Here is a 25,781-nt window from a genome sequence, read left to right on the forward strand (position 1 = left end):
ATAGGCAGTGCTGTGACTGACTGAAAGATTTCCAGGCACCTGCTAATGCTACACCTTCCCCTGCCCACCAGCACAGGGCGCTGACACTTCCGGCACGATTTCTGCACGATTGCTCCAGGCTGTCAGGTGCGAACTACTACCCCTGCGCCTCGGGCTCGCACAGCAGCCGGCCCATGGTGCCAGAATTGTAACAGCAGAAGGAGAGGACCGGAGAGAGTCTTAAAACAAAACAGAGACGAAGAGGGGGGTTGGGGTGGTAATGGTAAGAAAAGTAAGTCTTCCCTGACCGGGAATCGAACCCGGGCCGCGGCGGTGAGAGCGCCGAATCCTAACCACTAGACCACCAGGGATCCTTGCGACGCTCCCTTCACTTCTTTCTAAAGAAGCAGTGATAGTCCACTCTCCTTCCTTCAATTATCTTCTGCCGCTGCTTTCTTCTTGTGCTCCTACCTTCCAGGCAGTACCAAGTCCTGGAAGCAGGTAGATATGGAGAAGGACGTTGTATTCCACCCCACGGAAGAGAATAGCGGCGGCATGCTGGGGAGGAGAGGGGGCCGCCCAGGCGAGGCTGGTGAAGGGCCCTGGCCGTGGGCGGAAGGCGGGATGGTGGAGGGACAGCGTGCAGGACGGAGCCTCGGGCGGGAAGGAGCGGCCAGCCCGGCGGTGCCGCAGCGGGAGCGGGGGCGGCTCCCACAGCGCCACAGGCAAGAGCTGCGCGGCCGCGGCAGGGCCGGGGGGGCTCGCAGGAGGGCGCCGGTGGCCACTGCCGGGTCTCCGTCTCTTCTTCCGCCAGCGCTCTTCCCGCTGCCCCCAACCGGCGCGGGCTTCGCGCGGTTGTTTTCCCTCATTTCGCGTTGCCTTTACAAGCCGGTCGTGACACCGTCGTCTGTGTACGGGGTGTCGCTGTCGCGGCTGTCAGCCGAGCGCTCTGCACCGCACATCCCGGCGGCGGCTGCCGGGAGCGGAGGAACGCGGCTCTTCCCTCCGCGCCGGCCTGGTCGCTGCACGGGCAGGCTGTGGGAACACCTCAGTTTGTCCGGGTTTGGTGCTAGGCCAGCAGGGAAAAGCGGCTCCAAAGGCCTCTCTCAGCTGGGAGCCAGTGGCTCCACAGAGGGGATCGAAGTTGGTGTTTGCTGGCCTTGCTCTGCCGCGGCCTCTTCACACGATATTTATTAATTTGTGAGCTTGGTTTTTTTGGTAAGGTCTGTGTGAGTGGAATCAAAGTGGCCAGTGCTGTGGATGACCTCTGTGTAAAAGCTCTTTCCTCTGGCATGTTGTTTTCATGAACATAGAAGATCTAGGAGCTGAACTAGCAAAAATAACATTCCCTATTTAGGCAGTGTCCAACGATACAGGAGGGCTGGCTCTGCCCGAGCAAATTTCGCTAGTTCTGAAACCCTTTGCCTCTAAAATGCAAAAACCTTTCTGTGTTACGATAGATAAGCTTCAGACTGTATGCTTGTCAACTGTGCAAATATGCATTAGCTGATCTTCAAAAGCTTCAGAGTCTGAAAACAAATTTAGAGGATAATTTTCTTCTGGGAGAAGCGAAGGAGGTGGAAGGTGTTTGGTTTCCATCTCATCAACATCCCTGTTAAGCTGATGGTTCATTTCATCACAAAACATTTACTGTAGCAGTCTAGAACAAAATGAGTGTCTTCATTGTGATGAAGCTTTCTTTGGTCTAAATTCAGCAATTTTACTGTGCAGTGAGAGAGATAACAAAATATGAGGTGAAAAATGTCTTATATATGCAGGAACAGCTTTTCTCATAGGATTGACAGCATCCCCTTTGGTAAGACAAAAGCATTTCAGACCCTGAGGAGCCAAAGCTGTGTGGGGCTGGAGGCTGAGGTATCACTGTGGCCTGAGGCCACTTCACAGAGGTGGGTCTGCTTAGGTGAGAGAGGTCAGCTGGTCCCAGCAGGTAATCTGTGCCCATTGCTGAAGAGAAAGTGAAGTGGGACCTGGTTTCCTACAGAGTGAACCTGCCAGGAACACCAGCCAGATATTGAGGTGGTTATACTGCAGAAACTGAGTTAGCCTTAAGAGTTTGTATACTCCACTAAGTCCACAGTGTTGTGTTTAAAAGCATAGGCTTCTCCACTTGCTGTGCATCTCAGGTGGGTTTTGGAGGGGTACTTACTTCTGTGGCTGTGATGTTAGCAGCACTGCAGACAGCTAGGTTAGAACAATTCAAGGCCCACAGCAGCTGCATTGGCAGGATTGAAAATAAATGTAACAGAATGGTCATTGCCACCCCTAAGAGTGTCTCTTATGTGACACCACAGGGGAAGGCAGGGGTGAGTCCCTTGGTTCTTAAGGTGCCTCAATGATGGAGACAAAATACTCCCCCTGACAATTTCAGAAAAGTCGCTGAGCCTACGAAAAATGTGATCTTGTGCCGATGGCAGGGTGGGCAAATGTGTTTTGCCCATGCCCTAGGTAGCTGTTAGATGTAGAAGCAAAGCAATCCTGCTCTGTTGTGCTTGACAGTTAGCAAACCACTTTCCAAATGAGTAATATATCTTACTAAATTTCTCTTGAGTAGTGGAAGGGTTGTTAATTACAGCCACAGGAGCAGTGAGAACTAAGGTATGTACAAGAGAAATTTACTGAAATAGCAAATATTTTCCTTGATGTTAACCTCAGAGGTGAGGGCTGACCACTAGACCATCAGGAAAATAGCACTGAGAGTCATATGCTGCCTAGTTATTTTTAGAAATGGCTTTCTTTGCTGTACAAGTCATGTGCACTGACAAAAGATTGTGCCTCTCCTCTGGCTTCCTGCATCCGATAGAGAAGTGCATCAGTGAAACTGACAGCGATTCAGCCTCCTGCCAGCACAGAAGCAGCCAGTGCCTGTGCCTGCATCCCTGAGATGGTAGCTGGAGAAGAATGATCTTCCCAAAGGCACTAGGAAAGGAATGTCAGAGGCCCATGTTTCTTTTCACCTAACGCTGGTGTGCCTGTGAAACCGAGTGAGTAGCATTCAGTGTTAGAGGTGCTGGAGCACAGCTGTCACATTTTGGTAAATAAGGCTGAATTTTGGAACCTGAAAAATCAGAGCAATTCCTTTAAATGCAAGCAGTACAGCAGCATGCAATTAACTTGTCTGTTCCATGTGAATACATTACATATTATTATAACTTTAATTTGACATGCTGATTGATGTGTGACAGTAGGCTTACGGTGTAAAAATGAGTAAGAATAACATCAAAGTAATATGCTAAGTTATGGAAAGTATATAATTTGAGTATGTATGTAATATATAATGGTAAGTACAAATTTTCTTTATACCTGGGGTACATTCTTTAGTTATAGTGAAAACCCTTGATCTGCATAGAAACTGCATTTATCAGTCCTCTCTTTCCTCAATTGTGTGTTTCATATGTAAAGTCTTGGTATCAGATTTTCGTCTGTAAGTTCGCCTGACTTGTAATTGTACATCATCCCAGTTTCAAGGAAGTGGAAAGGAGAAGGAAGGAAGAGATGATGCACAGTCTTTTGCTATTTTATGTTTAATTTCCATGTATGGTCAGATTGGTGACCTAACTGTTGGATTATAACAATTTTCTGGAGGAAAATGCTATTGTATTTCGTATCTTATTATATCTGTTTTAACCGCAGTAGTGTTTTGATGGAAATAAAGTGAGGAGAACCTGCAGAGGCGTTGTCCAGAGGTCCCAGCTCCAAGAGCAGATTCCCGGCCGTGCGGTGCCTGCTCCCTGTGCCTGCAGTGTGGCGCTCGCCGCGCCAGGGGATGCGACGCGGGGACGGGCAGCGCCACGGCTCGGGGCCGGCAGGGCGCGGCAGTCCCGCTCCTGGGGGGTATTTTAATGGTCCTGAACAACGAGACGGGGAGCAACCAGCAATATTTTACAGTGCTTACTTTACAGAAGTACTTTCACACGTTCTTGTATTCTTTTTCTTCAGCTGCCGTTCTTCCCCTGGCACTATATTTCATCTAGTAAAGCCTGGGCCAGCTTCTTTTCCCTTTTAGCCCATGTTAAAATGCACGTGATTCTGGGGTTTGGGATAAAGTGTGGCAGTGAGGTGCTTCATGCAGTGTCCACTGAGCTACCTTAGGTGAAACAAATAGGACTTTTTTGTCATCTCCTCTTGTATTGCAGCAAATTCTATTTCTTTTTATAGTCTTTCTTCGGTTGAGCATTTTGGGAGCTACTTCTGGTTTGCTCTTCTAGACAGAGAAATAGGTGCACAGAATCAGTTATTAGGGGAGAATTTATTATAAAAGTTTCAAGCTATGGTCTCTTTCTCATTTTTTGTAAAACTTGTGGAAAATTTCAATACCTCAGTCACATTGAGTTATATCTAGACAATCAATTCAAAGTTAAAGGGTGAGTTGGGGACACTCTGAAAATTCATCATTACATAAACCAAAGAAACCAGGCTAAGAATAGCCCTCAGTGCAGAAGGATCAAGCAGAGCCTCAATTATGTATGCATAAAAGTCTGTCTGTAAGAAACCTATTTTGTGACTACTTCATGGTGAATAATGGTAGGAGTAATAGGCAAAAACAGAAGGGATAATGGAAATAAAAAGAAAGATTGGTGTCACCTTTATGTTTGTATTCTTTCAAAACTGGACTGTTATAACAGTCGAGGTTGTCAGTGTAATTTTTTATGGCAGGTTGTCTTTCTTAAATAAATGAGCTGTAAGCTAACAATTACAGATGTAAAAAAAGAAACAAAAACTACATGAACTACACGAGCTATACAGTATTTTTTCTGCTATTAGTGTAAGCTGATCTGAATGCAGGCCACATACAGTATGTTTACTGTACCTCTAGCAATTTTTTCTCTTGAATGTAACTCTGTTAATGTACACTGAAGCAGAAGATCAAAACCCATGCAAATGTAGTATTTCAGTATCCCAAATCTGTTCTGTCTGTCATGTGTCTGTCTGTCACAGATACATGTGTGTTTGTGTGAGAAATATTTTTCTAGGATAAAAATTCACAATTTGGAAGTGATGAAAATAGCAAATTTACATTTTGTCTCCATCAAAATAATGCAAACAGTGATAAAACAAATGTGCCCAATACTGAAAACATGAGTAACTGATTTTTACTGAGCAACATGAATTTAAGATTTTCTCTAGTAAAGATATTGTAAGCATTGATACCATGAAGTAAATGAATCAAATGGTGTTAGAGCACTTGTATTCAAATGAATTGGCAAGGAACATATTGCCATGGGAAAGAGCAAACTATTCAGACTGTCTGCTATACTGCAGTGAGACTAAAACTAAATTTTATTTCAAGGGTGATGTGTGTGTGTCTAATTTACCTATTATCTGCCTATCTCATGTTCATCATTGCAACAGAGAGGCAGGCATTACTGAGTACTTCAGAGTCAGTAAAATAAAAGAGTGTGTGACGTGCCACTCACATAATGACTTCTTCCAGTGACATGAAGTCTGTGGGTTTGAGCCACAGGCAATGACCTACAGTGCCAAAACCAGAACTTGTGCAGTGCTTCTGTACCAGTCCTAGCCTGCTTATCCTGCTGCTCTGACAGGAATTTGACTGATTTCTCACCCATGCCATCAGTCTAGAATGTGTATTTGATACGCTCAGGGTAACATAACTACTATAGAAATGCATAGTTTCTTTGCTCTATGGACTTCATGCATTGTCTTCATAGAGCTTTCTACACTGTACAATAGAGGTGACTGTGCTGGAATGATGATGGACAGCAGACTGGTACATTAGGACAGGGATAGCTTTTCTGGAGCTAAAACAAGCTGTTAGTCACTGTCACTGCTGTGCGAGTGCAGCTAAGAGATAAATAGGGCTTCCACCACTTTGATGGATAGGGCTTCATAGCTCCTGCAATTTGGCAGAGGTGGTTGGGTAAACAGTATTACTATTCTTTCTTTTTTTTCCCATTTTTGTTATCTAAGCGCTGCTAGAAGAGTAACTAAGAGCAGGGCCCCTTTCTTCCGTGTTGTGGTAGAGAATCCTTGTGCCAGTGAAGTCTTTGAGATTTTAACCAAAGTAACTTTGGGTTTGTCCATCTTTTGCTGGGAAATAATAAGATGTACTAACTTCAGTGTATTACCAGAATGTATCCTTTAAGCAGCAGACTGTGTTTTAACGAAAATCTGTCCCTTGTAAAAGAAGCTGGTTTGGTAAAAAAAAATGAGATGGAAACTTCAATTTTAGCTAAAAATGCAGCAGCAAATTTAGTGGAGGAGTCGAGACAGTTGCTGTTCCAGTAGTGACACTGAGTGGTAGCAAGCACATGCTACAAATAGGATAATGGCAATGGTGGGAGATGGCTGTGTCTGTATTGAGATGTATTTGGTCCTGAAAATGACACTTTTTGAATTTGACAATTTTTGAATTGAGTCTTCTAAGCAGCTGTTAAATTAAAAAAAAAAAAAAACAAAAACAACAAAACAAGCCTCTGACAAATCTCTTACTTAAAACTTGTTGGATTCATAACATTGTAACTACTAAAAATATTATTCTTGAGACCCCTGTGCACCATTTGTTATTTTGACACACTCTCTTAGCATCTCTGTATGTATGTGTACGCTTTGTGTATGCTTTTCATTTATGCAGCTGCTTGACATTTTGTCTTGCAGAATTTGGAATTTAATGGTGTTATAATGCCTTTGTTCAAATGCTCGAAAGACAATGCCCGAAATCAGTCTTTCAGAGCTGATTACTAACCTGAGGAAGAAAAAAAAGAAGCTAGATCTTGTTTAGGCTAGCCACAAGCATCTGGAAGGGTTACCTGCAGTTATCTCGGGTAAAGGAGTGGAGTTTCTGGTAAATGTAGCGGCTGTTGTTTTCTGGGTTTGGGTGAAGAAGCCTACTGGCGGACAGTGTAGAAACAGCGGATGAGGTGTCTAGGCTTTTCAGTTTCCCACGGATCTGAAGGCTTTGGTTAACCTCAATTTCCAAAACCGACTGTTTTGTTTTTAGCGCCGCCCTTGAGAAAACTGCCATGCAGAGGAAGATGCCGGCTCTTGGGCTCTATGACTCGTAGGAGTTCAGGCTCCGCAGACCGCCCCCTTTGCCCAGGACAGGGCTTAGAGCGCCAGGAGCGCGGCCGCCGCCCCCGGCTCCGGGGCCACCGCGATCCGGCGGGGCCAGGGCGGCCGGGCGGGGCCGAGGGGAGGCGGGGCCGCCGGGCGGGGCGGGGCGCGGCGGGGCCGGCGCCGCTGTGGCCGAGCGGAGAGCAGCGCAGAGCGGTGGAGGCGGCGGCGGCGCTCCCGGAGAGCGCTCGGGGCGCGGCGCCGGGCCGGGCCCGCCATGCCGCCCGCCCGCAGGTCTGTCTGTCTGTCTGTCTGTCTGTCGGTCTGTCTGTGCGCGCCGGGCCGCGGGGCGGGCGGGGCTGCTCGGGCGCGGCCTTGTGCCCCGGCCGGGGGACGCGGAGCCCGGCGGGGCGGGGGCGGGGACGGGGCCGCGGCCGGCGCTGTGGGGGCAGAGGAGCGCTTCGGCCGCTCGCTGTGCGCGGAGCCAGCCCGGCAGCGCGGCCCCGAGGCGGGGGCGGCCCCGCGGGCGCGCTGTGTCCGTGCGGGCGCGGCCGGGGGGCGGGCGGCTCCGGGGACCTGCCCGCCCGCCCCGGGTGCTGCTCCTGGGCACCCGCGGCGTGCTCCCGCTACCCAGCCGGTGTCGCCGAGATGGCTTTCGCGGCTTCGAACCTCGTTTATTTCCTCCCTCTCAGAGTCTTGGATGAATTACTGGAATGTTCCAGACCCTCTCTCTCTATATTAATTTGTGTAGTCTTTGGTTGTCATGATTGCGAAGTGCTGCCGGGTTCCAGAGGTGTGTCAGTAATTGATTTTTGTGTCTTTAATCAGTGCAATGGACTTTCCTCTCTGTCCTTCATCATACACTGCTTCAGAGTTGGTTTACGGGTGGAGTGGCGTACTTATATCTTGGGTGATGTGTGTGCAGCATCGTGGTGCTAAAGGATGTAGTAACTGTTCATCCCCTAGGTGATGAAATGAGATGATGAACGCTTCGACTCAGTAATAGGCTTTTAGCATGTGTTTACTTTACATGCTACAATTGCTGTTCTCCCATTAAGTAGTCGTACATTTCTTGTATTAATGCGCAGTGGTGGACTTTTAAGATGGGTAGGTGCCCATTAATCGATTATGGTTTGCTTAAAATGCTATGACCCAGCCTAAGGGCCTGTGTTTGTGTGATACTTAAAATGTGTGTTGATGAACTCTGCCAGCCTATTGTATCAGCCAGTGTTTACACAGTATGGAAATAATAATTTCCTGATATTGTTCCATCTGACACTTATGTGTACACACACAGACTTTCAGAAAATTAATGGAGAGAGCGGTAGAAAATGCCAAGAATGTATAAGTATGCGTGAATATATACTTTCTGAATGAAAATTACTTTATCAGGAATATATTTTTAAATGTAAACCATGATAAAAAATATGTAAGTTGCAGTGCTTTTTGGACTGCCTTCTCTTTCATCTTTTTACCTGGAGAATGTCCATAAAGGTACGCAAAATCTTTTAAGCACCTAAGTAGTCAAGTAATGTTGATCCTTTGAAGAGTTGTATTGAAGTACATGCCTGTAGGCAGAATGCTGTCTGATGGCTTTCTGTTTTTTTTTTTTTTTTTTTTTTTTTGGTTGTTGTTGTTTTGTTTTGGTTTTTTTGTTTTTGTTTGTTTGTTTGTTTGGGGGTTTTTTGGGTTTTTTTGCTTTTTTTAAAGTAGTGGATCAAAATCTTGGGCTCGGAGGGAAATTCTGTGTCTTTTGCTTTGTTTTTTTTTTTTTTTCCTTGTTGCCTATTATGTTATGGGAAATAAACACTACTGGAATACCTGATTTGTCCAAGTTGTTTATGAGGCAGTCTCTGGATTTCATTCCTTGGCTTTGCCCAATGCCCTGTTCTTACTGCAGCAGTAGCCATGCTCACATTTGGACGCGTCACATCTGCTGCTGAAATGATAAGTGATTCCCTTTGGAGATGAAGTGAGTTAGAATTGATTGGAATAGTCCTTGTCTTGTTAGGAATATGGCTTTGTTGCTTTGTGTATCCATGATTTTGAAAGAGAAGGTTGAAATTGGTTGGAGGCTGACTCTAGTAGATATTTGGCTACCTTATGGTCCTGACTTCAGGGGACAGCTGGCAAATCTCTTTTAAGTGTTAATGAATAAGCCCCTCTATTCAAACAAAATTGAATTCCCTTGAGAGTGATTTGGATGGGAGGATAACGTGTCTTCAGAAAGGTAATTGAAGAAATTGTGGTGATCCTGTGGCTATTTACTGCAGCCAGAGTGAGTCTGCAGTCACTCTTTTGGGTGAGTGTTTCAAAGGTGAGAACATAGTGTGAGCCTCTGCAGCGGGATCTGACACCAGAAATTGCTGTTCTAGGCAGCTGGAGCTGCTCACAAACAATAATTATGGAAATGAAGGACAAAGGGACTCAGTTTCCCTTTGCTATCCAGCAGGCGTGAAAGGAAAGTTGGAACATGACCAATGCTGAGAAAAGTGGTAAAGCTCTCTGTCCAGCACCTGCCTTGTGCCCTCTGTGTCTCAGCGGGTGCCCAGTTCAGCAGCAGGCAGTCGTGGTCCTTGGCTCATCTGGCAGAAGAAATTCAGTGTCATCACCCAAAAAGCAGCTGACTGATAAACCTTTTCTTTGTCATGATCAATAAGCCAAAATAGTCAAAGGCTTTATAGGTGTAACTTTTGTTTTAGTGAGGTGGTGCTGGTGGAGTTACTGATGGTGGGGGTGGCTGCCTGCCACAAAGTTGATGGCTTCTCACTCCCTCTTGTGAGGGATCTGCGCCCTCATGGCAGGAGATGTCCAAGTCATGTTGCTGCCACTTCTGCGCTGAGTTTGTCCTTGGGGTTAAGACTGCTTTCCCATAAAAAACAAAATGTAATGCTGCATTTGATGACTGAAGTCAGCAGTAAGCATGCTCACTCAAGTGACCTCCTTTGACTAGGAAAGAAAGCAGAGTAGGAGAAACAAGTCTTCAGTTCTTCTTCTCCTCCTTGTTTTCCTTTTAAAAATCTTATTCCGTTGTCATTTTTCCCTAGCCAGATTTATGAGTTAGTGACAAAATTCACAGCAGGCTAGAGGAATTATATTTCCCTCCCCAAACAAAATGTTTCAGATTGATATATTCAACACATACAGAGGAGTATTTTCTTTTTCTCCCTGCTTTTCTTTGCAAACCCTTCTGTTGTAGGTGGAAATCTGTATGTCTTTGTTCCTGGTCAAAATGTCAGGTGGGTGTGAGTGGTTGTGCTGGTGCTGGAAGTTGTATGTGTGTTGGGAACTGTTTGCTCAGTTTTGGGGTGGGCAGCACCCTGTAGCCTTGCATGGGACTGTGGCTGTGTATCTGCAGTGTCTGTGCAGAAGGTTGTACTAAGTGCCCACAACCAGGCGCAGTGCTTTGCTCTTGCACCTGCGCTGCTCCCAGTCTCTGACCCAGCTGGGAGAAAGGGTACCAATATTTCAGCTCAGTGCCATATAGCATCCTCCTGACCTTCCTGTACTTACCTGAGAATTGATGACTTGTCATGGAACCACAAAGGTTCAAGCCTTTGAGAAGACTTCTGGATTAGACTTGAATTTGTCAATGTGTTGAGTACTCATCATAATCTCAGTAAGCCTTTCTGATTGCTGTTTGTCATAAGAGGTGGACTGTGCTTTCAGTTGCATGCCTCAAATTCCTGGTGCTGTGTGGTCCAGTGCCCCTGTCAGAGCTCAGTGAGGCTGTTCCTGCTCAGTCATTCTGTGCCCTGTAGTACTCCTGAGCTGTAATTAAGCATTTGGCCTTCTCTTTGGTATGCTGTGTGTAGAGCCCACCAAGGTGCCATTTCTTCCATGTTTCTGCTTTTCTTATGGCTACTCTGTTTGTTTTTCAAGGCGCTTTTTCAACATCCTACTTGAAATGTGGGTTGTATGAGTACCCATGTTTAAGCAATGGTCGTATGAAGCTGATTTACAGGAGCAGAAAGCATACAGGCTTAGCAGGGAAATTATACTTGTTTATACAGGCAGGATATGTGTTTATCTTTTGGTCACAGTGTCAAAATAGTACTGTTTATGTTTCATTTTATGTTCGCTCTAGGATTTAAAAGCTTTTTGTTAGAATTATTTCTAGAAAGGAAATTTTCTTATTCTCATCCATTAGTGACTGATTTTGGGATCTTCTCATAGCTTCTGAAGATAACTGAGGGCCATTTCCTCAGAATCTAGGATACTGCAGGCAAGGATTGGTTCCAGTGCACCAGATAGAGGAAATCACAGCTTTGTTTTAGAGAAGTTCACAGTGAGAGCTGTTGCTTCCTTGAACTCAGCCTTATCTTAAGAAAAGGTAATATATTCCCTGACTCATTTTTTTTCAAATAAATATAACCTTTTCTAGCAGCACTCTCTCTGTCTGCTGTTACTCCAGTCTGTTTTTTTCTGCTTTCTGCCCCACATGCCATCTGTCAGTTTGTTTTCTTTTTAAGTATTCTAAGGTAATGCAGTGGATAAAAAAGAAGTATGAATATTCACAAAGCATCACTGCCATTTTGATTCAGAGGGGAAGAGGTGTGCATGGCTTTCTGCCAGATCAGGTGATGCTGTGATTGCAGAAAATCCTTGGGTCTGCCTAGGTTGTTACTTTGGAGGAGATGCTGTGTGGAATAACTTGATGTTGTCAGTGGCTTGGCACTGCTTCTGTGCTGTGTCAGTGGGCTTCTGCTGTAGTTAACTGTCTCATGGTTAAGCAGTGCCCCAGTCTGGTGGCAAGGGCTTTATTTTACTCTCAAGTATCATTTTTAGAATGCTTTTTAAGCAGCTGTAGTGATACCAAAGACACGAGTACTTGTGATAAAGCTGGTTTTAATCTGTATGCAGATTTTTGGTAGCTGCAGCAAACTCAACAAAACTTTGTTGTTTTGGCCAGAGAGTGTCTTGGCCAAAGAGTTTTGGCCAAGAGAGTGTTTTGGCCAGAGAGTGTCTTGGCCAGAGAGTGTCTTGAATTCTTCTTTCATGCTTTCTCACAAAGGTTCAGACAATTCAGGGAAGCATTGAAGTGTATAATAATTTTACACATTAAGATTTTTGCATGATATTTAGAATTTATATTAAAAATAAATTCTTCTCTTATATAAGCAGTGTTTGACATTTTGTAGTCCCTTTTTCCATCCTGGTTGCTGATCAGGCATTTTGTAGTGAAGCTGCTGAAGACTCCTAAAGGTAGGAGCTGTGGTAATCCGTGATATAAAATCTGGTCTGTACCTTCTGTCCCAACTCTGAAAACTTCTGAAATGCAGGTATTGTGTGGCAGCTGTGTCATGTAAGCAGTAATGTCTTGGTGACAATAGGCGAAGAACCAAGGAGATGAAACTTTTACTTTGTTACAGAACAGTGTGCTGAAATGTGGCCAAGTATTTGGTGACAGATGGACTTTGCCTGCTGTGAGCCAGTCACTTGTGCAGATCTGGCCCAAATGATTAACAGCTGATGAGCATGAGAGTCCTTTTGCCACCCAAATATGGGGGTCAAGTCACAAGCAGCCTGGGTCATCGTCAGGCCAGTTAGGAAACAAATTGAGAACCACAAAGGAGTGACAGGGGTGGCTTTCTGCCAGTGCCATGAGTTGTTCTCCAGTCCTCGTGGTTAGGCATCAACTGAAGAAATTTCATTTGATTTACAGGTAATTTGGTTTTGTTCTGTGGTATTGGGTCTTTTTTTAGTGTATGGTGGTGGGCAGTGTTGGTTAGGTGTGCCTTTTAGTTGGGGTGAATAGAGGGTAGTGTCACATCAGTGTGCAGAGGCTAGGCAAGAACTTCTGTGACATCTGCATTTGTGTCCTACTACAGTCATGCTTACAGAATGGAAAGGAAAATCTCCTTTGTTGGGCTTGTGCTAATGTGATTGCTCATGTCACACCTCATCAAATGTCCATTTGTTTCCTTCTATCTGGAATTCTAAATTCCTTAAAAAGGGTCTCTGCTGCTAACTGATCCCTCAGTGGACAGATTTTTCATTTGTGGGTTGTTTGTTTTGAAAACTGGATTCTGTTTGTAGTGCATCATTTCTGTTAGTACAAGTAACACACTGGTTGTCATGAAAAGAGATTGAGAAGATGAAGGTTAGTTTTCTTTTCTCCTGCACTGTTGACACTGTGCACCTGACCTATTGTGTGAGGAGGAAGTTTCAGTGTTTTGTCAACAACTTGTGTCCTTTTCTAAGCCCTGCTCTGGTGGTTCCTAGTCCCAGGCTGAGCCTGGAATATAATAGGCAGATTTTAGGGTAGGGGACTAGAGACTGATCTTGAAATCAAAATGGTACAGCAAAACCAGGAGATAATGAATCTTCTACAGGGAGGTTGGAAAGAGCGAGGAAGGTGAACCCAGGGGATGAACCAGACCTTACACACTTGGCATGTGTTGGAGGATTCTCCTGGCCTCCATGGGTGCTGAGCTGTGGGATAACAGTGCATCCAGGAGAGCAGTCCCTAGCCCTTCTGCTCAACTAGGAACACAATTCAAGTTGTGTTTATGGGACGAGCAAGGCAGGTGCGTTCGTTTCCTTGTTTTCCTCCAGGGGAGCAGATGTAGGCTCAGACCCGGCAGAGCAGAGCGATGCTGCTCCTTGCAGAGTGGCACCTGCTCCATTAGAAATGAGCCATGACTGAAGGGTGCTGTGGGTGGTGTGTGCAAATGCAAGCAGAAAGCCAAGGAGGTTTGCAAAAGGAAAGGTGGTGCAGCTGAAGGAGCCGCTTGTAGCGCCTGATTTTTGAGGTGCTTCTGAGGAGACATGTATTTATTTTTGCTTGGTAGCTGTTACATGTTCATTTTGTTTTGGACCAGTGTAGAGTTTGGGATGTAAAGTCTTCAAGTTACAAAATGCATTTCTTGGGAAAAACTGCCATCCCTTAGTAAATGGCAACAGTCCTTTAAAAGTTTCTCCTCTGATTATGTTTTTTTGTTGTTGTTGTTTTCTTTGTTTGGGTTTTTGTGGTTTTTATTTTCTTTTTTGTTTGTTTGCTTTGGTTTGGTTGAGTTTTGTTTGGTTTTTTTTTTTTTTTTTTTTTTTAATCTAGAAGCTTTGTAAAGAAGCAGACTTGTGTGGCTGTAACTGGAATCAGGACTTCACTGAGTACAGTTTTCAAATCTTAACTGCTTTGCTGTCAGCATTATATTGCAATTAAAGTAAAAAGTTCTACAGTACTGTGTTTTACATCTGTTGTTCAAGTTTTGGTTTCTTCTTAATGCCATGTACTGTTTTTTGTGAATTCTGTGATGCGAGACCTGTGAATGATTTTCTCACTGAAAGGCTCCAGGATGACAGAATCCCATTATAAATTGGAATTTATTTCATCTGGTCTTGAAACATATCTCTCTTCCTGCTTCTTTTCACTTATTTTTTGCCCCTTCTTTTTACTTCCCTAAGTCCAGCATGCAGATATCTCAGAAAAGTAATTTTGACTTGTGGAAGCTAGACCTGTTCAAGAGGTTAGCCTGGCCATATGTTTGGGGTTAGATGTATGAGTTTTAATCCTTGGTCCTGTCATAATTATTGGCAAGAACATGAGTAGGTTTGTGGTTAAACTTGATGACCTTAAAGGTCTTTTTCAACCTAAATGGTTCTTGATTCTATGAATCTAGCTCTGAGGTAATACCCTTTTCACAGGTAATGAGTCAGTGTTTTTTAACCACTACCTTTTGGGGTAGGTGCAAACTGATTTTTGTATTATTTTTAAAGTGTAGGTCTCTGCCCAGTTTTAACAGATTTTCAAAGACAAATTTTAACACCAAAAATGGAAGGACTACGGCCCCTCAAAAATAAATGCTTTAACATGGAAAAAAGCAAGGCCAAATCTAAAACTTGTTAATGCATTTACTAATTTGGCTGGCTTCAACTTGAGAAGAGGCAAGCAATTACACTGATGTAGCTGTAAACAAGCAAATACAAAGTTTTGTTTGAAATGTGAGCAGCCATGTCAGGTATAACCTGTGGTGAACAGAAGTTTGGCAGCTTTCATCTTTGGGCCCTATGTTTGCTTACATGTCACAAGGATAACCTGTGTGAGAAGTCCCTCTGAGTGCACTTGGTACGGGAGTAGAGAGCTCAGAGTCTCTGTTGTGGCACCTGGTTAATGTCACTGAGATGGATGGCTTTCCTGAAATGCAACACTGGAGGAATTGAAGCTGTTTGTCATTTTTCTGACTTCATGGTGTTTGGTACCCTCCAGCAAAAGGAGATATCTAGCTTCAGAATGCTGAGTTATGTTGTTGATGTTATCAGTGTAAGAAGTTTGAATTTTACTTTCAAAATTAGTCAGTTCTATAAGAATGTTTGTTTAAAACACTTGAGTAATCTGAAAGTAGAATATATACTGCTACTGCTACCAGAAAACTTCTACACAACTCTTTTTTATCCAACAGTACTCAGGCTTAATTCAGGTGTGGTTTTTTTTTTTTTTGTTGTTGTTGTTCAGTTAAGCCCTGAACCATCTCACTGATTGAATGCATGCAGAGTTGAGCAAGTAAAAGCCCAATCAGATATGCTGAAGGAAGGATGGCATATGACACTTTTGCATGAATCAAGACATTGTTCCATCTTTTCTGTGTACATAGACATAGGTAACTTTACTTACCTGAATAATTTTAAAGAGTTAATTGTGCACACATTGTTAGAACACACAAAACTATAAAGAACTTTTCTGTTTCTGGTTCTGAAGAAGGAAGCAGCTCTTCAAAGAGTTGCTCCCTAATTAGTAGGTACATGTGATTGGTCTTGTGTATAGTGAGGGGAATTCCTTTTGAGAGGGGAGTTTCTGCACTGCATATAGTGCAGGGTGACTTGGTACAAGGTCAGCAACTGTGTGTAGTGTTTACAGGAATCTGGAGGTGGAGGAAGGAAAAAAGGTAAGATAATAGAGGTTTTCAGGATGTTTCAGAAGGACAAGACAACTAAGTAGTTGTCTTGTGTTACACAATGCCCAAAGGGGATTTTGCAAGGAAGAAGGAAATAATTAGAAATATTGCTGCTTTTAAAAACAGGATTCAGTCTATGCAGTGTAAAGAGAGTTTGATTTGTTGTTGATCACTGTAATTTTGATGCACCTTACACTGCCAGCATTGGAACACCTGTAATGCTGCGTAGGTGTAATACAAGGTCACACTGAACAGACTGCAATAAATTTTGCAGGTTAAGCAATTGAAAAATAAATATTGAAGGTTTCCAGTGTTAAATTTTTACATTACAAATGTACAGGATTTTGTATTACAATTAAACTGTTCAATGTTGCTTAGTATACAGTGTAAGCATTGACACAGTTCAGGTTGCTATGGAAACCTGGCATTTTGGTTCTGTTAACAGTGTTTCAGATAGGAAAAGATTTGCATTGCATTACTGCTAGACTCCTTTCTGCCCCCACTCTTCAGCTTCTTTGCTTCTCAGTTGGGAGGTAGATGATAGAGAAGCAGCGATGACCTGGAATTTGCATGAATCAGGGTCAATTATAAAAAGAGGTGTTGAGCTGAAACTCAAAAATAATAATTTTATCTTAAAGTAGCTCTTGTGTCTAGTTAGTTTTTTGAAGTAATGACGTAATTTAATGCTTATCATTCACAATGTTGTGTCTCTAGGTTGATGTGAGGTTCTGGTGATTTGAGGTTCTTTTTCCAAACACCTGAAAATGATGGAGTACTTTATAAAGAGACATTTCCAATAATTTTCCCAGCATGATTATGTATATTGCTGGGATGTGCTTGATGTAAAAACCTGACCATTTCTAGTGCTTTCTGTTAGACTGACAGATTTGTTCCTCATGGGTTTCTTGTTGCTTGGTCTTGTCTTGTAAAACTTTAGGAGCATGTTAATCAAGTCTCATTGATTACAATGGGAATATTTAATATAAATCTTTGGACCTAAACTAAATAATACTTGTAAACAGAAAGTGATTAATGGTGCCTGTGATTGACAATATAGATATTTGTGCCAAGCATCAAGCCACATCTTTGTGGTTTAAGAATCTTCAAACACCAATGTCTTTCTGCTGTACCTCAGTTTTATTTACATTTCATATAAATGCCCTTCTTGTGTTGGTGAGAAAAGAGCTGAGAAAAGAGCAAGTTTGCTGTGAAGCTGAGGTCAGGTGTTTGTCTCTTGTAGTCTGTCATCCCATGAATGTTGGCACTCATCTTTCCACGTGTGTGCTTGGCTAGTGCCCACAGAGCAGAGTCTCTGCTCAGGGAGTCACACTGATGGTTTTCTGTCCAAGCTTTCTGCCCCAGGTCTGTCTGATGTTGTGCTTGTAATTCAGCTGTGTGCAGCAAAGGCTGCTGGAAGGGGGTGTGAGCTGGCCTGGTGGGATATAAACTGAAATGCAGATACAGAGCCACTTCTGCTGAGTCTGCTACGAGTCATTGGTGTGGTAATTTTGGGTGGAGGAGTGTTATCAGGCAGCTGAAGTGGGCAAAAGGGAGAAAGGCAAAGGGCAGTAATACTTGGAACTGGCAGCTGCTTGCTCCAAGGACACATTCTAACATCCTGAGACAAGGGAATGCCCAAATTCTTTGGCTTGGCATTTTGACTGGTCGCGGTCGCCTTAATCACCAAAGGATGTTTGCTGTTCATCTGTCTACTGTGATGCTGCTGTTTTGCCAGTGCAAATCCCACTCTGTGGCCTGTGTAGTCTAATTCATAGAAACAACTCTGGAGTGTGGCCAGGCCTGCAATGTGTGACACTGTGGATCCAGTGGCCTTTAGCAGCATTCTGAGTGTGGTAAGAGGGGAATCTAAGGAGGACTTGATCATGGCCCTTATAAACCTGTAGAGAACCTGTAATTCATTGGGTCTGGGTGTGATGTGGTTGCTTGTATGTATCTTTCTTGATCTTATCAAAACAGATGTGTAAGGCTTTCTTTGAAATACTAAACAATTAGTGAAATCAGTTGTTATGAGCAAGGAACATGATAGTGTCGACTAACAAAACAGCCAGGTAGTGCTAAGAGTGTTGTCTAAATGCTAGTTGATGTGTTGAATGTTCACCAGTTTTTTGAATTTTAGAAAATTGCAAGTACATGGGATTTTAGTGGGGAGCACATCCATGAAGAGCCTTTTGTGTATATGCCTACATGCTCCAGGCAGAGGTAAGGAAACAGTGATCTCCATCTTACCCTCTCTGGGTATGGTTAACTTCATCCTTCTGTGGTTGATATAATCACAGAGTCATTAAGGTTGAAAAAGACCTCTAGAATCATCAAATCCAATCTTTGACCAAATCCATATTGTAAGGTGCTATGTGTACTCAATTTTTGAACACTTCCAGGAATGGTGACTCCACCACTTCCTTGGGTAGTACAACCCAATCCTTAACCACTATTCCAGTGAAGAAATATTTCCTGATATCTACCCTGAACCTCCCCTGGCACAGCTGAAGTCCTTTCCTTGTGTTCTATTACTAGTTGCCTGGGAGAAGAGGCTGACTGCCAGCTCCCCAGCTCTTTCTTTCCAGTAGATGTGGGGGCAAACACTGTGTATACCTGTGCAATGTGAGTGTGAAAAACTGAGGGGGCAGAGGGCTTGGACTTGATGCTTAATTGAATTGGGGTAGGTTGAAACAGGAGATACAGTAAGATGAAGGTACTAATTATTTTAAAACATCTACAGCAATGTTCTTGTTGACCTAAAAATGAAAATCTTCCCAGGTGGCCTGATTTTCAACAGCACTGCACTTTCACATTTGGCATAGCATAGCACTCTGCCTGTTAATAGTTTATACTGTGTTTTGTAACCAGTTTCTGTCTAGAAGCTGTGTTAAACAGTAAAATGCATTGTTGTGAATGGAAAATGCATCTGGTGATATTCAGCTGCCAATGACGGAAGATTAAATCTCAATGTTTTTGTCTCGTGAAAACATGACTGGTGATGTGGAATTCCTGGTAGCGTGTTTGCTTCCTCTTACTCTGTGTGAAACATGGCAGCCTGAGTTAGTGGGTTAAAGCCTCTTCCCAAGTAAAACAGGAATCATTTGTCTGGAGAACTCTTTGGAGCTGAATCGGCTTTCAATAACAATAACATCAAGTTATAACAAACATAATAATCAAACATCAAGTTTTGTTATTCTTCTGTTTCTGAATCAGAAATGTTTCTGCTACATTGATTGTCATTTATTTTATTTGGACTTTGTTCATGTGGACAGACTGTTGGAAATCCAGTAGGGGCACTGGAGGTGAGCTAGGCTTAGCCTTTCTTACTTTATTAGTAGGGAGTGAAAATGCTTGACCTTTTAGTTTACTACACCGTTGTAGGGGGAATAATAACCTCCTAAACATTGTACCCCGTTCCTCAAGAGCGAGGGTGTTTGCTTTCTTTGCCTGTCTTATCTCCAGGTCTTATCTTCACTGTCCTTGAGATCCCACAGCATGCAAATAGCCACATTGAATCTGTTTCTCTCTATTTGTAGACACAGAAATTGTGACTGTTCTGTATTTAATATGAACAAGAAGTCTAGAAATTGCTTCTGCTTACACACTTATTTTCCCATCTCTTATTTTTTGTATTTTTATTTTTTGTGTATTTTAAGAGTGCACCCTTGTCCCAAGAAACATGGCAGATGGAATACTTCAAAGATGAGAGGCATAAAGAAGGGCTGTTCGCCTCACCAAGGTTGAGTGAACCTCAGGTGGAGTAGCTCTCCTGGGCTAGTTTAGTGTCCTCCAGTGATGTGTAATGGACTGCAACTTCTTTACAGAGTTTCTTAGTGTTTTAGAATTAACAGTACACTATACATCATAACTGTAATGTAACTATATAATTGTATTTAAATAATGCCATATTTCAGATAGCTTTAGAGTAAACATTCTTTTGTCCATTGTATTGAATGTATTAAGTTGGTGCTATGTTTTACTTTCTTTGCTAGGTACTTTTCTGAAAGCTTCCAATTTCACTTTTTCCTAGGTCATTCTGCCTAAAGACAAGACTAAATAAATTGTAGCTTATTCTCCTCTTTGCTGGCTGTGCATTTCTGTTGCATTTCGTCTCGAGATGCTGTAGTGTTTATACAGAAACTTTTATCTTTTCTATTACACCAAGTAACATATACTAGCGGAACCTAAAAACAGTAGAACTCAGCCTGCTTAGTCCAGTCAGTGATGCTTTAATGAAATGCTGCAACGTTTAGCATTTCTCATAAAGTGCAAGTGGGCATTCACTTTCCTAGTTTTAAAAATGGGAGGTCTATGGAAATGAATGCAAGGGTTATTGTTAGTGTTCTGGCTTTTGAAGCTTAATAATAGGCATTTATATGACCAGTAGCAAATTACTCTCCTCTTCCATGTTAAACTGTTTCTGTTGCCTTATGTTTAAAGATGGAGTGTGTGTTTATTTACTTGCATCTGCACAGTGCTCTGGTAACTGCTTTGGGCTCATCAGAGGCACAACTAGCAACCCCCAAGGGTTCAATTTCAGATCTAATACACTGAAACCCTTTCCCTTCTATCTGCGATTTGTTCTACAATTTCTTACTCTTCCAACTTGAGAGATATTTTTAGTATTGCTCTTTAGGTAGTACAAACATACCTTTTCTGGTTTTTTGTCTTAGTAGTGGCTTATTGGTGTAACCCTTGTCATCTCTCATGCTGCATCTTTTAGAGGTCAGAATTGGCACATGTACCCAGAAGACTTGTTATTCGTAAGAAGACACTGTTGCAGAGTTGCAGACCTAAGCCAGATCATTAGTAATGCTTGGTGTCTGATATGACCAGTTTTGAATGTTGTTATTACAGCAGGTGATTGGAAGCGTGCCCTGCTGTGAGCAGATGTGTGTGGTGTTTGTAATCTCAGGGGCAGAGGTATAATAGAGAAGCAAAAATAAAAAATTACTGTTGTGTGGGACACCGTGCCAGAGAGCAGATGAGAGCTACGTGGTGTGTCTGGGCAGCATCCTGTTCCCTCAGCACAGTGGGGTCTCCCTGTTGCATCCTTGCTGTGGCCATGTCTGCTTGGCTGTCTCGCTGGGAGTCTTGTACCTTCATCTACTCTGCCTTCCCAAGTGGAAAATTTGTGTGTAGGCTGTAGACCTTCCCTGCTTGCTGTTCACAGTGTGATTGCTGCCACTGTCTCTTGCATTTTGAGGGTCCTGCTAAGTTATGGAGTACACTACCCTTGACTTGGTTTTCCTGAAGCCAGTTAATTGCTTTTTTCTACATGCTTGCTCCTTGCTGAAGGGGCTGAGCGAGCCTGGATACTCAGAGGAGTTAGAGTTAGGCTTTTTTTCTTTTGAGCTATTATTCTTATGTATATGCCCACAGAGCCAGATAAAATCGAGATTATGCTATTGGTTTCCAAAATCAGTCAGTTTAAATTTCACAGAAAATAATAACTATCTCCTTGTCAAAGCAATCTCCTCCCATGTTCTCATTGTTAAGGCTGGATTAAAGCTACTGGGAGGGCACTTGCACACATTGCTCTTCTGCTCTCATTGGAGCATGTGGAGGTAATTCTTACAGTTCAGCTCCCCATTTGCAAAGCAGGGAATTACATACTTTTCCTACCGCATGAGAGGTTGGGAAATACTGACTCTACAGGGTCATCAAAAATGTGTCTAGAGAATCTCATGATCTTGAATGTTTCTTTTTCTCCATATGTTTTTCCAGGACTTGCAGTGGACACAGATGGCCAAGAGAAAAGCTATCAAGTCCACTGAATGTTGTAAAAATAGTCAGATGCTTCACTGGTTTCTGCATTGCTGTGCTGTTGGATGTACTGTTGTTCACATGCACAGTTTTGGAAAGTAATGCCCACGACTAAAGGATTGCTTGTTGATGCTTTAAGGCAGCAGACGGGATTTCTGGGTGCTTACTCCTGAGCACAGCAAGCAGGACTTTTTCTCGTTTCATGAAAATGTGAACTACTTAAACTGCAAGTAGCAAGGTACATCATTCTTCAGGCATGAGAAGGGAAGGAAAAGGGAGAAAAAATAATTTCGAAAAATTGGTAAATTTATCAGTCTTTAAAGAGTGCTCTATTCACACGCTAAGTTACTTTTAATCTTCTGTTCCCTTTTTTTATCCCTGCACTTAGAGCATCTTCTGCTGCTACTTTGAATGTACCAGTGCAGGAGGCTGCTGTCCTGCAGTGCCAGGTTGCAGGGAGGACAGCAGGACCTGGAAGCAGTTTCTGGAGGTCTTGAGAGTGTGGTGACAGTAGAAGGGGTGTGGATATCCATGGTCAGGAGTTCAGTCTGTACCTGTAATTATAACATTTAAAAAACAAATAATTTTTTTTGGCCTCGTTGGAGCATTCCCATTCTAATTACAAATTTTCAGTAAACTCCCCAGAATTCCCTGGCAGCAACACTAGAGAGACACAGCAAGTATCCAGAAATGAGTAAATATAAATAAAATTTTCAGAGCAGTAGGGCTAAATCAGGGAAGAACAGTGTATGTTTATGTATTTTATTCTTTTCTTTTCTTTATATAATTATCAGGTGCTGACACTGGCTAAATTTGGAGAGTGGCAGTTTTTTAACAGGCTCCTTACTGAAATGCATTGTTTGGTTTGCCTTGAAAATGCCTAATTAAAGAATTAGCACTGCTGTAAACATATAATAGAAGATTTTCACAGTCTGCTTCTGTTCAGGGTGTAGAAAAGGTTAAACTGAGCCTGAAATTTATATAAAATCAGCTTTGTCATCCTTTGAGTTTGGACTGAACTCATGATATATGAGTAAGTTGTCTGTTTCTCAGCATATAAATATCCCCAAATACGTACATTTTTAATGGCATGCTGATTCAGTATTCATCTGTACCAGAAAGGAGCTGCCAGGAAACCAAGATTCATTTGAATCCTATAGCCTTAATAGCATTTTATGCAGATGATAAAGATTACCTTGATTTTTTTTTTCTTGTAAAATATCAAAGGACAAATAAGGGAGAAGTGTGGAGTAGGCTTGCCTATTTTGATGTCACTTTAAATTGTCAGTGACATCCTGTAAAGTAAATGTGACTTTTGTGCTGTAACTGCTTAAAAAACTAAAATTGAAAAGGACCTTTCAGAAATACTAAATACTAGTTTTCTGTAGCAATTACTGCAGGCTGTGCTGTGTTCCTCCTAGCTGTCAGATTTTCTCTTTTTTTTCCTTTGAGGCAACTAGTGCAAAATTCCCAACAACACAGGTAAACTCAGCAGTTAAGAAGTCAGCATTCCTAATCAGTTTGGTAATTCTAGTACTATGTTTTCAAAGTATAATTTTCAGACCTTAATATGCCTTTCTAGAAGAACACTGCTGTTTCTTCTAAGAAGGTAAACTAAGTAAGTTTTAAGTCAACAGAGTGGGATCTGACATTGAATTATGCTATTATGAAAATTTACTTGGTTTGGTGACTGGATATGTGTTGCTGGGTATCTTTATTAGTGAAAGAAAAAAAAAAGCCAGAATGCCTTTGCTGTGTCTGCTCTGTGGATAACATTCCAATTTTCTCAGTGCCCATCGGTTATGAATACAATTATTTAATTTTTTTGAATTCTTGTTTTATTCCTCCTCACCATGTGAAAGGAATTGGAGTTGGATTTATTTGATATGAGAAGAACAGGCTCCATACCCATGTTGGCATTGCTGGCTTTGTTTAGCACTGATGGAAGCAAACAGCACAGCTCACACATGGGGAGCTGAGCAGTGCCTCTCTGGTTTGGTGCTGGCAGCTCCTGCAGCGTCTGTGGTTAGGTGCAGGCTTAACCTCCTCTCTCCTTTTTTGTGCCCCTTTTTGCTGCAGCAGGGGTGGCTGCTCTGGCCCTGGGCCTGGCAGGGCTGTGGGCAGGCAGGGGTTTCTAATCCTGGCTCCCTGGGCAGTAGAGCTCTCTGTCTGCCAGCCTGGAGCTGGGCAGTGACTTCGCTGGCTGGGGGTGTCAGATCATGGGAGAGGAAGGGAATGACTGGAAAGAGCATACCAGTGACCCTTGCATGGGATTAGGCAGTGAGGATAGGTCTCTCTTGCCTCTGTTCATCTCAACTGATCTTGCTTCAGTGAGATGAAGGACTCTTCCTCTTCCCGTTCCCATGGGTCCTGCTGTCCTTGTGGTCATGGGTTTAACACTATTTTGATGCTTTGGGGTTATTTGATAGTTCTTGGTGTCATTGTGAGATTCAGCTCTGGCCTGTGAGTGCCCTCATGGCACATCACAGTGTAGTGAAGGCAAAGCAGGTGAAGGGGGAAAAGTGGTTCCTCCTTTGAACTCTTGTAATTCGCTGTAGAGATTGTAGCTGAACACTTGGAAAGACTTACTGTAACTCTAAAGGCAGTGCTAATGAAGCCACCAGTTCTGATTCTCTGAAGATCCAAGAACCTTCCCAACAGGGAACATAGAGATGCATCAGAATTCTCAGGAACTTTGTGGTGTCTTCATACAGGCTGAACATCTGAGCTGGCCAGCTTGTTCTAATGCTGCTGTTATGCTTCTGTCATGGAGGTTTAGGTGTCCAGCTGTGTCCTCCATCATGTGTTACCTTGCAGAGGTAGAATTGTATTCTCTTCATAAAGCTAGAGATGTCAGGTATTTGCCATTTAAAGACTACCCATTACTGTAAGACTACTTGATGTGTAAAAATGAGAGCAATTTGATTCTTTCTGATGCACTGGATTAATTCAAAACTAATGAGTTAGAAAAAGTGCATTTTGAAGCAATGGGCTTCATATGCTGTGGACTAATCATCCATCAGTGAGGAGAGAAAATTGTGGCAAGGATTTCTAGCATGATTTGTTCTTGGGCTTTTCAAGTAGATTAGTCTGTCTTTGCTGCATCATCTCTTTTGTTGACATCTGGCAGTCTTGTAGCTTGTGATCTCTTAATGCAGGGGAAAATAATGGAAACTGATTAGGTCCCAGAGGATTTTTTCTTCTTTTGCTATGAATCATAATTATGTGGCTTCTATTTCTTTGTTATACAGCCCATTAGACTAAAATGTTTAATAGCAACTACTGATTTGAGTTTATTCTGAAATACTGATAAAAAAACTCTAAAGTTAACTTACTTTGTGCATGTGCACAAGCCATCAGGGTAGGTTAAGCGTATGTTGAGGAGAGGAAAATGATAAAACATCTTGGCAGGGATCTTGGGCAGCAGTTTATGTGGCATGTTGTTAATTACAGTAATTATAAAGCAATTTGGAAATTCTCAGCTTCTGTTTTCCAAGGATCTTGGTGCAGCATTCCACCAAGAGGTGGTTATTTTCATGTCAAAAAACAGTGCTACTGGTCTCCTTTTTTCTTTTTTAAAGTTCTCAGATAACCTAGATAACCTTTCCTAGTCATGCCTATTTCAAGGTGACTACACTTCATTGGGAGAACCAGAGGTCCATCTTGTTTCTCTCTGTATGGTTGTTTGAGCTTGTGTATTGGTCACAAATACAAAGTCAAACCTTGTACAGAATGTAGATCACTCCTTTTTCTTTTACATTGTTTTTAAAACTTTCAGATCTCTCAAAATCTTACAGTATTTTTAGTAATTTAAAATTTAAATTCAAAGTAAGCATTGTGTGTCTTACTGGTTATTCTGTTTGTACTATATATTTCCAAATTTCTCTTGATCTACCTGTCTAGGAAACACATGAGACCTGGAAGATTTTTTTTGTACTTGAAAGTAGTTTAATCTTTCCGGAGTTTTAAAACTTGATGCTGCCCTTTGAGTTACCTGCTTTGCAAAATGTCTTCCACTGCTGAGAAACTGGCCTGAGTGAATTTATTGCTTTGTCTCATTGTATACTTGATGGGCACTTCACAGCAAACACTGGTTAAAGTTTTACTTTG

At 42.6% G+C, this 25,781-nt stretch overlaps 1 protein-coding gene and 1 non-coding gene across 6 annotated transcripts in view; one reads left to right on the forward strand and one right to left on the reverse strand.

The window, feature by feature from the left end:
- Nucleotides 1-278: 278 nt before the first annotated feature.
- On the reverse strand, nt 279-350 carry TRNAE-CUC (transfer RNA glutamic acid (anticodon CUC)). The gene has a single exon. It is a non-coding gene; the product is annotated as a tRNA-Glu (tRNA).
- Nucleotides 351-2,831: 2,481 nt separating this feature from the next.
- The window catches only part of NCOA7 (nuclear receptor coactivator 7), an 80,688-nt gene continuing 57,738 nt past the window's right edge, over nt 2,832-25,781 (forward strand). For 3 of the 5 annotated variants that reach the window (XM_063151112.1, XM_063151116.1, XM_063151115.1), the window contains exon 1: nt 2,832-2,981. The gene's annotated coding sequence lies outside the window, so the exon portion shown is untranslated. Of the gene's footprint in view, nt 2,982-7,235; nt 7,306-7,782; nt 7,805-25,781 lie in introns of those variants that run through there. The other 2 variants (XM_063151113.1, XM_063151114.1) reach the window with 2 other exon arrangements.

The sequence above is a fragment of the Melospiza melodia genome, chromosome 3, assembly GCF_035770615.1.
Source record: "Melospiza melodia melodia isolate bMelMel2 chromosome 3, bMelMel2.pri, whole genome shotgun sequence".
NCBI classification, from domain to species: Eukaryota; Metazoa; Chordata; class Aves; order Passeriformes; family Passerellidae; genus Melospiza; species Melospiza melodia.